At 41.3% G+C, this 13,135-nt stretch overlaps 1 long non-coding RNA gene across 2 annotated transcripts; it reads left to right on the top strand.

The window, feature by feature from the left end:
• The first annotated feature begins 8,751 nt into the window (after nucleotides 1–8,751).
• LOC141498070 (uncharacterized) lies at nucleotides 8,752–12,274 on the top strand. 2 transcript variants are annotated; one of them, XR_012471543.1, is made up of 4 exons: nucleotides 8,752–8,859; nucleotides 11,240–11,301; nucleotides 11,686–11,897; nucleotides 11,994–12,274. It is a non-coding gene; the product is annotated as an uncharacterized LOC141498070 (long non-coding RNA). The 2 variants fall into 2 exon arrangements; XR_012471542.1 differs by having other exon boundaries at nucleotides 11,240–11,296.
• The last annotated feature ends 861 nt before the right edge of the window (nucleotides 12,275–13,135 follow it).

Here is a 13,135-nt window from a genome sequence, read left to right on the forward strand (position 1 = left end):
GCCTTGGACATCGCTTCATCTAGTTTCCTAAGCTATAAAATGAGGCTATTAGGTAATGATGGCTTCTAAGGTTCCTTCTAGCCTCAAATTTGTGATCCTAAGAATTAATCTGAACTTCTTAGAACAGGGGTTATATGAGAAAAAACAAAGGATTGTGGGATGGAAGCTCTGGAGTAGTGAAACTGTTTGGTTTTTTCATTCCTAGTAATATGGGGCTTGATGCATAGTAGGCTCCTAATGAAAGTTTGTTGGTTAATTGATGTCTTCAATGCCTAATCCATAGAAATTGATTTTCATTGATTTTCAACTCGGTATACATCAACATGGCAGAATATGACATTCCCCAATCCCCACACTGATAGAGTAGTGTCCAGGATGAGCCGAAAAGAAGCCTCTTGGACCCTGCTGGCCAGAGCACAGAATATTACTCTTAGTTCCAGAAGACTCAATTGAAGAGAAACAGTGATATTGTGGCAGGGATGGCCGCAAGGTTAGCAAGAGGGTTCAAGACTGCGTCATCAGAAGTTCTGTTGAAGAAAGTAGGGATTTTAAATAGAAAGGAGAAAGGGGAAATTGCTGAAAGTTTTTCAAGGAGGGATTTGATTTCTTCTGTAGAACCCTCAGGGGTAAAAGTAGAAGTAACATGTGGAAATTATAGGGAAGCCAGGTAGGCTTTTACTCAAATACTCCAATATACCATAAGGGATCTACCCAACATGCCAAGCAAAGTCCTTCCATGATTTCTCAGGTAGCAGCTAGAGGACTCTGGATAAAATGTTGGACCTGATGGTAAGAAGACCTGAGTTCAAAAATTCTATTTCCAGTCCCCCTACCTTCCCTTCTAGAAAGGGAGGAAGGAAGGAAGGAAAGAAGGAAATGAAAAGGATGGAAAGAAAGAAAGAAAACCAAAACTTTTGTAACAAATATGAAATCAAGTAAAATGACTTCCAACATTCATTTATATACAAAAAAGATATGTTCTATGGTTTCCTCTTCCTCAGTAGTTGCTTGGTTTCAGTGGGATTTTAAAAAAAGTTTTATTCTTTATTATCCAGTTTTAAAAGTGTATCCAAGATACCTTTGGCCCCATTTCCTTACTCATGACCTCTTTTTGCATCCCCTTCTGGCCTTGTGTTGAAACCTGTGGACCTCTTCTTAGAATTATGTTTTTAGATACATAAACCAAAATGCATAGGATTACAAAAGTCAATTGAAATGAAACATAGTTATGAGAATATTTTTTCAAATTCATGACCCTCAGGTTAAGAATTTCTGTTCAAGAGGACTGAAAGGTGGATGCAAACCCAATGCCGAGGACTAGAAGCAGTCAACATGGTTGGGAGGAAAAGGCAGTGGTCTTTGGAGCCAGAAAACCTTGATTCCAATAATTTTATAACATTGAAGAATTGTTTATGGTTAAGTCACTTCAATGAGGTTTTTTAAAGAAAGATTTTATTTATTTTGAGTTTTACAATTTTTCCCCAATCTTGCTTCCCTTCCTCCACCCCCCCCCCCCTTGGCAGGGGCCAAAGGCACTCTGTTAGTATTTACATTGGTTCCATGGTATACATTGATCTCGGTTGAAGGTGATGTCAGAGAAATCACATCCTTTTCAATGAGCTTTTAATGAAAGACCTAGTGTCATAGTTGTAGGGTGGGAAGAGCCCCAGTCTGGGTGAAGGAGAAGAATTCAAGCCCTGGATCAGGAGACCTGGCCAAATGGGAATGTAGAACACCTATAGGACCTGCCTTATAGGATTGTTGTGTACATTGAAACATGAATCCTTATCATGACTTTTAGTCTCCCTGATGATTTTAATTGTTTTTCAAAAAATCTTCATTGAAACTTGCTATTGTCCTGAGGCCTGGGTGACAGTGGGTTTGGGGCCTAAGGCCTGAACCTGAGTTGTTCAGTTGTTCAGTTGTATCTGATTCAAGATCCCCTGGATCGTGGGATGCCAGGTTCTATCCTCCTCAGACCCGGGGCCAAATCTGAGAAATCACAGGTAGCAGTCAAAGAGATGAGTGAAGTCATGGTTGGGGTGAAGCCCGAAGAGATAATATCTATAAAATTCTCTGGAATCCTGGGGCCTGTAGCCATGTTAACTATTTGCTCAAGTTTAACTATTCACAGACACTCAAAAGCAGGACAATATCATTTACATAATATCTACGCACACAAATCGGCAAAAACTTCATTTATTCCAGACATAGAAGATATATTTGGTTATTTATAAATTCACCTATGGATTAGGAAAAGATCTTGAAATAATTCCATGGTCCCCCAAAAGTCTTTGGCCCACATTCTAGGAACCATTGAATTAGATCTCTAAGATCCCCATTCCCCCACCCCCAACACCCCTCTAATAGTTTATGATCTAAGAGGCCTCCCACGTATGAGCTTATCTCTTCTTTGTTCCAAGATCCTTCCTAGATTTGACATTCTCTGTTCTCATACCCCTGCCAGCTTTGACGTTCATTAGGCCTCACTCCTACGCTCAGATTGACCAAGATAGATTCTCTGCGTCACCCCTCTTCTCAGCAGAGTCCTCGGTACCAAGGTCAGTGTCAAGGGTCTTATTAAATCTGCGGAAGTCTGCTCGGTTGCCATGGTTACTCCCAGCATCCTGAATCTCCCAGGTAACACTTGCTATGGTGACTAACTGGGCCCACGTCTATTTTGATGGAGACCTTTGGTTTTTCCATTGCCTTTGTGGCTGAGTAGAATTGTACCAAGCCAGCCGGCCAGCCCTTGACGGAAGAATAACAAGGAAAAGGAGCTGTTCAGCCCCACTGACCAACACGTTGGTTCCTATATCGAGCACTCCAGGTGTGTGGGGCACCCAAGGCTCTAGCACATACTCTCTTTCGGCCGATTCAGCAGCTTCTATGAGCTTACTGTCTCTAGCTAAAGCGTCTAGATAGAGCTATATACACACACCTATGGATGGAGGTACCTATATACTGCTACAGGATCTATATTCATATATGTATATGGAGAGAGACACAAAGAGAGAAGGGGGAAAGAGAGAGGGAAAGACAGATAGAGAAATAAGGGAAAGAGGGGAGGAGGAGACAGAGAGAGACAGAGACAGAGAGAAAGAGAGAGACACAGAGAGAGAGAGACACAGAGAGAGAGAGAGAGTCAGAGAGAAAGACAGAGAGAGGGAGAGATAGAGACAGAGAGAGAGAGAGGGAAAGATGGACAGAGGGAGAGATGACAGAGAGGGAGGGAGGGAGATGGAGGGAGGGAGGGAGAGAGAGATAGAGAGAGAAGACAGAGAAAAAGAAATGAAGGAGAAAGAGGAGGGGAGTGGGGAGAAGGAAGAAGAAGAAGAGGAGGAGGAGAGAAACAGACCCAAAGAGAAAGTCCTGGTATCTCTTGTGAGCTCAGCTGACTATTGGACATTTCCATTTGAAGCTCCATGGACATCTCAAAGCCAACATGTCCCAAACCTGGTTCCCTTCCCAACTTCTCAAGGTCTCACCACCCTCCCAATCTCCAGGTTCCCAACCTTGGCACCCATGTTCCAAGGTTCCTCCTAACTCTTAGAGTCCATGTTTCCCATTCCAAGGTCAGTCCAAGTTCTGGCCTTTTATTTTCTCTGCTCCAAGGTGTCTCCTAACTGGAATGTTCCATGGTACATATTCTAAGATCCCTACCAACTCTAATCTAAGACATTCTTCAGAGTCTGGTCTCTCTTCAGCCTCTCCGGGTCTAACGTTCTATATTCTATTAATCAGTCAAGAATTTCTGGAGGATTTATTATGTGCTGACCACCGTGCTAGGAGTTGTGGTCACAAGAATAACTTTTTAAAATTCCCATTTCCAAGGAGTTTACATTTCATCAAGGGAGAAAAGACATATTATATATGTATATCCAGGAAAATACCAATATAATAAATGAGAATAAATTCAAGGTAACTAAGGAGAGAGGAAGATAGCAATGGAAGGGGGGATCAGGAAAAGCTCCATGGCAAAGGTGATGCTTGAACTGACTCTTGAAGGAAGAGGCAGACAGTCTCTGGGAGGCAGAGGGGGAGGGTGACATTCAGGGAGACGAAAAAGCAAAAACAGGACCTGGAGATGCTGGAGGAAGTCTTCCAGAGGAGGAAGTGAGAGGTCAGTTTGGGGAATTTAAAGTAAAGGAGAGATGTAGGATGAGGCTGGAAAGGCAAGATGGGACCATGTTGAAAGGGGATTTAAAGGGTAAACAGAGGAGTTTGCATTTGTTCTTAGAGGTTAACAGGGAGACACTATTGGATGTGGGAGAGATGTGGCCAGACCTTCACTTAAGGGAAATCATCTCAGTAGCTGTGTGGAGTAAGGAGTGACCCTGGAAGCCAGGAATCCAATAATCTAGGTTGGAGGTGAGGGAGACCTGTGTTGAGGGGTAGCTTTATGAGTAGAGAGAAGGGATAAGATATAAGAGAGATTAATGAGGAGTCGAAGCAAAAATGCAGGATAAGGGAGAACAGAGTCAAAGGATAAAATCTGGGAAACTTGAAAAATAGAGGTTTACTTGAGAAAAATAGGCAAGTTTGGTACAGGAGAGGGGTTTGGGGTTGAAAAGATAATGAATTCAGTTTGGAATATGTGGCATTGAAACCCTTCCCAACCCTGACATTGAACTGTTCTAAGACCCCTACCCAACCCTGACATTCCTTATTCTAAAGCCCCTCCCAGCTCTGACATTCCCTGTCCTAAGACTTCTCCCAGCTCTGACATCCCCTGTTCTGAGACCACTCCCAGCTCTAACATCCCCTGTCCTAAGGCCCTTCCAAGCTCTGGCATTCTCTGCGTTGTGTTAAGTTCCACACAGGATTTTGTTCTGTAGGAAGTGAACCCAATCTAAAACTGTGTAACCTTCTGGGCCATAAAGAATGGCAGAGACATCTAGTGGCCAGCTTCTCAAAAAGCATGACCCTGCCAAGTTGGGCTCTTAAAGGAAGCCCCCAGACCCTGAACCCACCCTCACCCCAAAGCTCTCTTTGTCATTGTCACAGTGGGAATTTGGGGGGGGGAGATTTGGGGGGTTGTGTTCCACTTTAAACAGGAAGCCTGGTTGAGCAGGGTCTTCTTGAGGTGGCTAGGTGGTGCAGTGGATAGAGCACCGGCCCTGGAGGTAGGAGGACCTGAGTTCAAATCCGACCTCAGACACTTAATCATTACCTAGCTGTGCGGCCTTGGACAAGCCACTTAACCCCATTGCCTTGCAAAAAAACAAAAAAAGAGCAGGGTCTTCTTCAGGTCTATACACCCAGGGACCTAAGAATGACACCTGGAGTTCAAGATCTCAACACCAGGACCTATATTATCTCTTCTTCTTAGGACTATGACCTTGAAATCCATGAAGAGGCTACTTTGGGCTTGGAATGAGTAAATCTGAAGGCCAGGGCTCTGGTGAAGTCTCTGTTCACTATTGAAGAAAGGAGATTAAAGAATGATCTTCCACTTGGGAAAAATTCCCAGTCAAGATATTGGAGAGAATTATGAACAAGGTACTCTTTGGTCCTAGGAAATGACCCACTAGCCAGGAAGGACCCAATCCTAGGAGAGGCCTCCAGAAATCAACCTGACCAACAATGGCTCCCAGTGAAGTATTAGGGAAGAGGTTGAGGTTCATTACCTCAGAGCTCTGGACTCAGAGCCCAGGTCCTCCAAACAAGACCCAAAACTGGCCCAAGGGAAGTATGGGATGTCATGGAAGGAGACTTGGTCAGAGAATCTCATTTTCAGTCCTCCATCTGTCACTAACAATCTAATGAATAAAGGACAAATCCCTTAGTCTCTCTGGGAGTCCTCTGCAAAATGAGATTAGATTAATATGATTATCTCTTCCACATCACAGCTTTCCCCATTGCCGTTTTAATATTGTGGGTTGGCATAAGAAAATAATTGGGAATTTGGGGTTAGTTTTGTGAAAGCTGCAGGCAACATAGAAAAAATTAAGAAACTCAGAAATGCATAAAGTATATATAGCATTGAACATTATTTTTATTTACTTATTTTTATTATATAAATATTTTATGTTTTTCCAATTATATACAATAGTAGTTTCTACCTATAATTTTTTGATAAGGCTTTGAATTTTACCCTTTTGCTCCCACCCTCCCTTCCCTCCCCCTCCCCCATTGAAGGCAATCTGATAATGGTGTTGTACCATATTAACATATTTTATCTTTTAAAACCATGATAATTCTGACTTTTTCTCTGGTATAAAGGAAGGGCCAAAATGTTATGAGGATTTTCCAGATTGTAGTGGTCCTATCCCACTAATCACCATCTCCATCTCTAAGGCTATGTCCTAAGTTCTAAGCCCCCTCCCAGCCCTGACATCCCCTCTTCTAAGACCCCCCCCCCCCCAGTCCTGCCATCCTTTGTTCTCAGACCCCTCCCAACTCTGACATCCCATTCTAAGGTCCCTCCCAGCCCTGCCATTCCTTGTTCTAAAATGCTTTACAATTATTATCTCATTTGATTCTCACAACTCTAGGAAGTAGATACTATCATGATCTCATTTTACAGATGACAAAACTGAGGCAAACAGAGATTAAGTGACTAGCTCTGGATGACGTAGAGAATTTGCATTAGGTCTTCCTGACTCCAGGTCTAGTATGTAGAGGCATTTCAACATCCGGTCAGTGAAGTGCTACTGTCTAGAAATAATACTGTCTCAGGATTCAGAGGTCCTAGGTTCAAATCCTGTCTCATTTCGTGTAATTATCACTTCTACCCTGCCAGGAGGCACTCATATTATTGTTTGTTTGGTTTTTGGTTTTTGAAAGGCAAAGGGGTTAAGTGACTTGCCCAAGGTCACACAGCTAGGTAATTATTAAGTGTCTGAGGTCAAATTTGAACTCAGGTCCTCCTGACTCCAGGACCGGTGCTCTATTCACTATGTCACCTAGCTGACCCCATATTATCATTAATGTTTATTCTGCCCATTAAAATGAAGAACCAATACTGATCCCAAAACACGATGCATTGGGTTTCCTCCCTCCATCTCCAAGAAAGAACCTCATTATAAATACCACAGGAAATAAATGAGATGTGGCATGACACATTCAACAGAGGATTGGTTTTGGAGTCAGGAAAATCTAGGTTCCAATCTTACCTCTGATACATTCTGATTGTGGATAAAGCACTTAGCATCTTGGTGTCCCCAAACATCTCTCTAAGACTCCTAATTATTATAGTTGAGAGAAGACACTCAGTTTATAACAGTGAAAGGAGGTTACATAATGATGGTTCCTTATATTAATAAAAATATGCATTCACCACCAGAGGTGTGCAGAGATCAGGAACTATGTGTGTCCTTATAATTAAGGGGAAGGGCTAATGGGATGCATACTCAGTCCACTCACACCTATATCCAAGACCATGGCAAAATGGGAGAGGGGAAGAGTGAATGACCTGTGTATGGTATTCCTTCTCTTGGAGTAGAAAACACCTGAGACTTTCTCTTGGCTCAGAATATGCTATTTCTTTTCTTTTTTTTTAATTATAAATTTAATGTTTTATTTTTTTAAGAGAAGCATCATGACCTGATTGCTAGAGAACTAGCCCAGGGGTCAGAAAGAACTGTGAGTTCTGACTGACTCATCCAGTTGCTCATTTCTCATTGCCTCAAGCAACTCGAAAACTATAACTTGGAGAGCAGTTCTGTTCATCTGCACTGTGGGGAAAAGTTTCCTGGAAAAGGAGTTCTCTGAATATGTATATTTAGAAGATATCTTTCAATTCTAGATTCAGCAGCAGTTGTGTTCAGTTCTATATGTTCTCTTGTGTTTATCTTTCTTTTAGATTTGTTCTACCTTGGTAGAGGAACATTCAAGTCTCCTATTATATTTGTGCTATTATGTATATCTTTTAACAGTTCAGGTGACTTTTTCTTTGTGAATCTGGGTGCTGTGCCATTTGGTGTGTGTATATTTAATATTGACACGGCTTAATTTTCTATGGCTCCTTTGAGCACAGTGTAGTTTCCTTGTTTATCTCTATTGTAATTGGGACTTTTAATTTTTGTTTGTCTGGGAACATATGATGCCACTCCTGCTTTTTTTTTAGTTAAACTGAAACAAAGTAAATTTTGTTTCAGTCTCTAAAAAAAAGGAATTCTCTAGAAAGGCTATTAAGATACAATTTTATATATCTTGTCCAATAGTGTTAGCTAATTATGAAAGTTAAATCAAGGGAAGGAAGGTAAAATCAGTTATATGAAGACAAAAAGCATCAATTAAATGGACTTTAAAAAATTCATATAAATGATCAAAAAAAGTTCTCTAACAAAGGAAATCATGGATATGGTCCCAATGGAAAAAATCCTAATAAGCAAAATCAGATAATCATATCAACATATTAAAGAAAGAAAACCACACTTAAAACTGTAGACATTTTAAGCAAATCAAATAAATGAAGAGAGGTCCCCTTTATTCTATGCTCTCCCTTCATCCCACCTGGATTTCCATTGGAAATTCTGGAATTAACCAAAACTTTTTTTCCTCCTTTTATATAGGTTATCGTTTATCCTTTTTTCTCAAAGAAGACATCAGGGAGGTGATACCTTGACATGCAAGTGAGTTGGACTTAAGTGAGAGGGGGTCTGTGCTAAGCCACCAGCTTCACTTTTTCCTCTGAAGCCTTTTGGAGATATTCAATCTATATAGTTCCAATTTTGTTGGCCTTAATTTGCACGACTCTTCTGTCCTCGTTTCTGTTTGTCGTACTTTATTTTCATGCTTCTCTGGTATGTAATGTGGTTTTCCACTTTACTCTTGAGGAAGGTTGAACCTTTCTTTTCCTATCCTCCAAACCTAGCTGGGAGATTCACAGCTGCTATGACACAAGATGCGTGTGTAAGAGATATCCTTCTGAATTACATTCTAGTACCAGAGTCAGGGAGTCTGTTTAGAGAGGGAACTTGGTGTAATAATAATAATAATAGATATGATGATGATATTGATGTTTGTCTTTCGTTATCAAAGGAGGTCATGACAACAGGGAGGTGCTGCCGTGACAAGCATGGGAATTGGATTTGAGAAAGGGGGTGCTGTGTTAAGTCATTAGCCTCAGTGGCCAGATATGAATCAGGATGACTGGAGATGGCCCTGGATGGGAGGCCATCAGGGTTAAGTGATTTGCCCAAAGTTGGATTTGAATTCAAGTCTTCCTGACTTCAAGGCTGGTGCTTCACCCACTATCCAATTTAGCTGCCCTTAATTAGTATTCAGATAGTACTCTGAGACTTCTCAAACACTGTGTTTACATTATCTTATTCTTTTCTCCTAACCACCACGGAAGGAAGGTATTACTTTGTAGTATCATGGCCATTACATTTTTTTTTAAGATTGTATTAGAAGAAAAGTAAAGAAGATATAAATTGGGTTGTGAGATGGATTCTTAAATATCTTTGGTGTTTTCATTGCCTAGACTTTCCTTCTAATTTCTTCTCCTTTCTTCCTGTCAAAGCGACATCTTATATAGTAAAAAATTGTTTAAAAGAAGGAAGAGAAAAAAAATTAAGCAAAACTATTCAACACATCAAAAAAGACAATCTGACCTTACATGTGGTATCTCGCACCCATCTCCTTCCTTCCTTCCTCCACAAAGAACAGGGCAGGCCTCTTCTCATATCTCGTCTTTACAGCTAAACGATTCTTTCTGTTTCTGCAATAATCCGTTTTAAATGTTTTGTGGCTCTTATTCTTTCCATTGACATGGTTGCAGGCATTGTGGGATGCATTATTTCCCTGACTCAGTTTCTTTTGTCTTTCCTCGCTTAGCGGACTCTCTTTTTTTGCATAACAGAAAACAGAGATGCTTTCCCCATGTGCTCTGTTAGACAGAGAGGGAATGATTATGGATCTTCATGAGCAACCTTTGGGATCAATTCCAATAGTGGCTGAGACTCAGCCTTTTCTGGCATAAACGCTGCATCTGAATGTGAACTTAGTGGTAGGATTGATGTTAAAGGAGAAACTGAGTTAAGAGTAAGTCACTGTCCCCAAAAACCAAGGTGGTATAGCTGTAGAAATGTTTGTACTTCTGTCCTGGCTGTATTTTTTTTTTTTTTTTAGGTTTTTCTTGCAAGGCAAATGGGGTTAAGTGGCTTGCCAAAGACCACACAGCTAGGTCATTATTAAGTGTCTGAGACCGGATTTGAACCCAGGTACTCCTGACTCCAGGGCCGGTGCTTTATCCACTACGCCACCTAGCCGCCCCCTTGCTGTATTCTTTTCTAAAAAGAATTGATGTTGTTATTAAATGACAGTCATTAACCACTGACACTTGGTGGGGATGGAACATAATTATTGGGGTTTAAACTGATGGCATTAGGGGAAGGGAAGGGAATAAGCACCTCTTTTATGGAACTCATGTTATGTACCAGCACTTTTCTAAGCCTTTGAGGTAAATGGCTCTTCTTATCCCCATTTTAGAGTTGAGAAACTGAGGCAGGCAGGCCAAAGTGACTTGCCCAGGGTCACACAGCTAGTAAGTTTGAAGTCAGATTTAAACTGAGGTCTTCCTATCTCCAGACGCAGTTCTCTATACACTGCAAAAAGACATCTTTACTCTCCACCGCCCCAACACACACATACTTAATCCCTGGAAGCCAGAGGAAGTGCTGAAGCAGCTTGGCTTGGAGATAGTGAGCCAGAGAGTATGTGATATTTCATATGCATTATATTGGTCATTTCATAGTTATCTCTTTTGACATTCAAGACCACAAATTTGTGTGTGTGTGTGTCATTACTCAATCCATATTATGTTAGCTACTCGACTCCCCTCCCCCGATGATGGCTAACTATTTTGGTGTACATGGAATCTTTCTTTCTCCCAGTGTCTTCCAGGGGAAGATGCCCAGCAGTGGAATCTCTTTTGTCACTTTTTTGTCACTTCATTTGCATAATACCAAATTGCTTTCCAGCATGGTGTTACCAAGTTACAGGCCAGCCAACAATGCATCCATGTACCTGTTTCTCCACAGTCTCCACAGCAATAACGATTGCCATCTTTTGTTTTGCTTTGCATTGCTCTGATTATCAGTGATCTGGAGCATTCTTTCACACGGCTTTTCATGCTCTGAGAATTACTTATTCCTATCCTTTGACAAGTTATTGCTGTCCTTGCTTGAAGGAGGCCACGACATCAGCGAGGTGATGCTATGACACGAATGTGAGTTGGATTTGATTGAGAGGTGCTATTCTAAGTCACCGGTTTCACTTTCTCCTCCAGAGCCATCTGAGTCCAGTGACCAGACAGGAATCAGGATGACCAGAGACGGACCTGGAGGTGAGGTAATCACGATTAAATGACTTGTCCTAGGTCACACAGCTACTTCTCCTACAAATCTGAGGTCAAATTTGAACTCAGGTCCTGCTGCCTCCAGGGTCTGTGCCCTATCCCACCAGGACACCTAGCTGCCCTGTGCCACCTTTGCTAAGCACTAGGGATACAAAGTTATGTGAAAGACAGTCCCTACTTGTGTACTGGGGAATGACTTTTGACTTTACGTATTTGTTAACTTTCTGTGTATCTTGGACAGCAGAGAAATTCGATATAAAGATTGTTCCCCCTAGTTAGTCATTTCCTTTTTTGTGCTCTTGATCCTTCTTACCCTAGCTAATTTTGTTTGCAAATGCATGGAGCCAAACTAATCAATTTTTTCCATTTCTTTTTAGCTAAGAGTTCATTTTCTGGGGACAACTAGGTGGCACAATGAATAGAGCACTGGCTCTGGCATCAGGAGGATCTGAGTTCAAATTCAGCCTCAGATACTTAATTACCTAGCTGTGTGACCTTGGGCAAGTCATTTAACCCCATGACCTAGCAAGAAAACCAAAACCAACAACAACAAAAAAAGGAATTCGCTTTCTACTCATAACTGTGAAAAGTATGTATCTTGTTTCTCTTCTAAAGTTTTTGCAGTATGATCTTTAATATTCAATTCAATTGGTCTAAACCTAATTTCTATTAAACTGCTTCCTAGGATTAGCTCAGTGGCTCAGTGGCTGGAGCACTGATCCTGAAATCAGGAGGACCTGAGTTCAAATCACTTATAATTACCGAGCTGCACCTTGGACAAGTCCTTTAACCTCACTGTCTTGCAAAAACAAAAACACACTGCTTTCTAGTTTTCTTAGAAGTTCTTAATCTAGCTAATTTTTTCTAGCTAATTTATGTTTTCAGAGTCACATATCCATTTTGAATGATCAAATATGGTGTAAGATATTGGTTTAGGGGTGGCTAGTTGGCACAGTGAAGAGAGTACTGGCCCTGGAGTCAGAAGGACCTGAGTGCAAATCCGGCCTTTACCCAGTTGTGTGGCCTTGGGCAAGTCACTTAACCCCATTGCCTTGCAAAAAAAGAAAAAGAAAAAAAAGATGTTGGTCTAAACCTAATTTCTATCAAATTACTTTCCAGTTTTCTCAGTTCTTATCAAATGAACTTTTTTTTTTCTGGCTAATTTATTTTTCAGATTTATCAAATCCTGGGTTATTGAGAGTTCAACTCTATTGCTTGGTTTTACAACCTAGGGATTATCTTGGATTCCTCACTATCTCTCATCTCCAGTCTCCAAGCTATTGTCAAGGCCTGCCAGTTGCACCTTTGTAATATCTCCCAAACATGCCCCCATCTCCCCTCTGGCACTGCCCCCACTCTGATACAGGCTCTTTTCACCTGGAGCCTGGACCATTGCAATGAGGGGTGGGGTGGATCTGTCTGTCTCAAGTCTCTCTTCACTCCATTCCATTCTCCCTTCAGCCTCTAAATGATTTTCCTAAAATGTAAATCTGATCATACCACCACCCACAGCCTCATATTCAATAAACTCCAGTGGCTTCCTGTTGCCTAAAGGATCAAATACAAAATAACCTGCCACTCAAAGCCCTTCATTACCTAGCCCCATCCAGCCTTTCCTGTCTTCTTGCACCTTCCTCCCCCCCACAAGTACTCTTTGAGCTTCTAAATGAATTTTTTATTATTTGATCTAGCTTTCTAAAGTAACCCATTGGTCATTTGATTAATATGCTATTAAGTCTGTAAATGAACTTTCAGGGGATTATCATTTTTGTTCTATTGGCAAAACCTGGCCAAAGGGCTAAACATTCCCAGCTATGGAAATTATTT

This window comes from Macrotis lagotis, chromosome X, assembly GCF_037893015.1.
Source record: "Macrotis lagotis isolate mMagLag1 chromosome X, bilby.v1.9.chrom.fasta, whole genome shotgun sequence".
Classification (NCBI taxonomy): domain Eukaryota; kingdom Metazoa; phylum Chordata; class Mammalia; order Peramelemorphia; family Peramelidae; genus Macrotis; species Macrotis lagotis.